This window comes from Geospiza fortis, unplaced genomic scaffold (assembly GCF_000277835.1).
Source record: "Geospiza fortis unplaced genomic scaffold, GeoFor_1.0 scaffold49, whole genome shotgun sequence".
Taxonomy (NCBI): Eukaryota; Metazoa; Chordata; class Aves; order Passeriformes; family Thraupidae; genus Geospiza; species Geospiza fortis.
Window position 1 is genome coordinate 2,722,083 of NW_005054378.1, and position 2,529 is coordinate 2,724,611.

Here is a 2,529-nt window from a genome sequence, read left to right on the forward strand (position 1 = left end):
ATGCTTTTTTTGCGTTCCTTACATATTTGCATCAAACCCCACACAATCAGATCTGGGAATTCTGGGGCTTTCTCTGTGTCCTAGAAGAGAACATAATAGATGAACCTCAAGAGAGCCAAAATGGGATGACAAATACATAACCCAAGACAGAAAAATATGTTATAATTGGATGAAGACCAAACTAAAATGACCTGTGACATCGCCAGTGTTATGCCTCCAGGTCTTGATTTCCCAGATCACCCAGGCTGGGAAGGTGGCCAGGCCCACCATGAATTCAGTCCTGCTGGATTGCCTGGGTTTTTGTCCTTCTGTGAAAATCAGGGCACAGAAGGGAAGGAAGGGTGTGAAAGTACTGATACAAATTCAGGTCTTGTTCGTGCTTAGAGGAAAACCACAGCTGAGATGTACATCCTTACCCATAGCCCAGAAGTGTTCCCAGGCTGCCTTGTAGAGACAGAGAATGTTTGCATTGAATGCACTATTAATAGCAAAGGCCAAATGTCACCAGCAATAGTCTTTATAATCCATACACATAAAGAACTACAATACAATGGTCCATACTGAAAAAAAAAAAAAAAAAAACCCAAACTAAAATGTAGGACCAGTGGATATATTATAATCCCTGAAATAATGCTGGCTAGGGCACTTCCTGACTGATCCTGTTCCAAGTCTGAGAACACGTATTTCTGTAAACAAAACAGAAAGCATCTAATCTTCATTTACAGATCTTCACTGAGTGAGAATCTATGGGAACCATAAACTGCTATGTTGATTAATTAGCCTCATTGTGTGCTTTCAGACCTCATTGCTTATTTGTGTTGGTTTGAGAAAATGGAGTTACGCAAGTAGACAGGAGGGGACTGACCAGCATGAAACACGTTTTCTTTTTCTCTATACCATTCCCTCATCATTCCCTTTCCATACCAGTGATGCCTCACGTTTTATCTTTTATATTTTTCAGATTCTGTGCTGCTTTAGCATGTAGTTCTGAGCTTCATATTCAGGGATAGTAAACTCTCTTCACAGAGTAGGTAGACAAAACTATTCCTTCTCTAGCTGGGGACCAAGGACAAATGATCCAAACCTCAGGCCCAAGAGCAGAAACAACAGCAGAATGAAGAGAGAAAAACATGGATGGGGCTTCATAACCTAAAGCTGTAATTGGACAATTAACTCCAATATGCTAATGGAGCAGAACTTATAAAAGAGAGACCTCGTGACCGGTCGTGCATTTTGGGAGTATTTTGGTTCATCTTGGGTGTAGACCTGGCTGGGCTCTTGAACTGCCCAACGTGCATCCATTGGCGCCTTCTAATAAATCCTTACTTTATTTAACTCTGTCTAGCCTCTCTTCTAGGTCGACCTTCACAAGGCATCACCAGAAGCCTCTCAGCTCAAAAAGGGATCCTCTTGGGCCCCGTGCACAGGCAAACCATCAGGTTCAATATTGACATTTAAACACTGAATTGTCACTTCTTTCTTTCCTGAAGGAGTTTATCCCCTGAGCTGCTAAGATAATAATGCAAGCAAAAAACAAGCCAATAAAAGAAATAGAATATAATAAAAGCAATTATCTGATTAAGTAATTTTAAAATAAACTCTTAATCTAAGGATTTCAGCCTTCTACTTTTATTAACTCATTGTTTGCCTATAAATTATTTTATTTTAATAGCCAGTCACCTTGGTACCTTAATTTAGTTGTTTTTTGGTTTTTTTCTTAAAGTCTCATCATCCTGGATATTTGATTTTTTTTTTTTTTTGGTTGTATGGAGGTTTTTTCTCTCTAGACAATGCAGCTCAGAAGTTTTCATGCATCTCCTTGACAGATACAAACATTATTCCCATTGTGTCCTTACTGAATAAAATATTTAGAGCGCAGAGCTAGCACTGGAAGATTGACTGTATTCTAAATTAACTTTCTGATACCAAATGTAAAACTAGGGGGAACAGAGCACCAGTAATGAAGTGAAATACAAGGTTAAGTATTGGAAATTAATTAGTGAGTTCATCAACAACCATTCTTTGATGGTCTGAACTGCTTCCAGAAAGATAAGGAGAGAACAATTTGAGAAAACAACTGTTTGAGAAAACAATTAAATCCCATCCGATACTTGCATAGAATTATTTTATATTCACATGCAAATCCTAAGACATGGAGACACTCAAAATACTAATGCCCTATGTATGCATAGACTGTTTCTGTTCTTGTTAACATTGCAATGAATCAGAGGTAAATTAACAAGAGATCTACAATACAAAATTGACAAGAGGTCTACTGCCATGATACTGAGGAAATTCAGACCATGTATCTCTGGCTTTCATCGTCCATATTATCAGCAGCAATATATTTACTACCTACAGATCTTTACAGTTTTGGATATTGCATGAAGATGCAACCAAACTCAGAACCTTTACCAGCAGGAGTCGCTCATCCATGCAATATGGGTGGACAGTAGAGTACCCACTATCTTTTTAAGTGGACCTATCTAGGCTCACTTTCATTGCATATTTCATTGTATATCAACATGA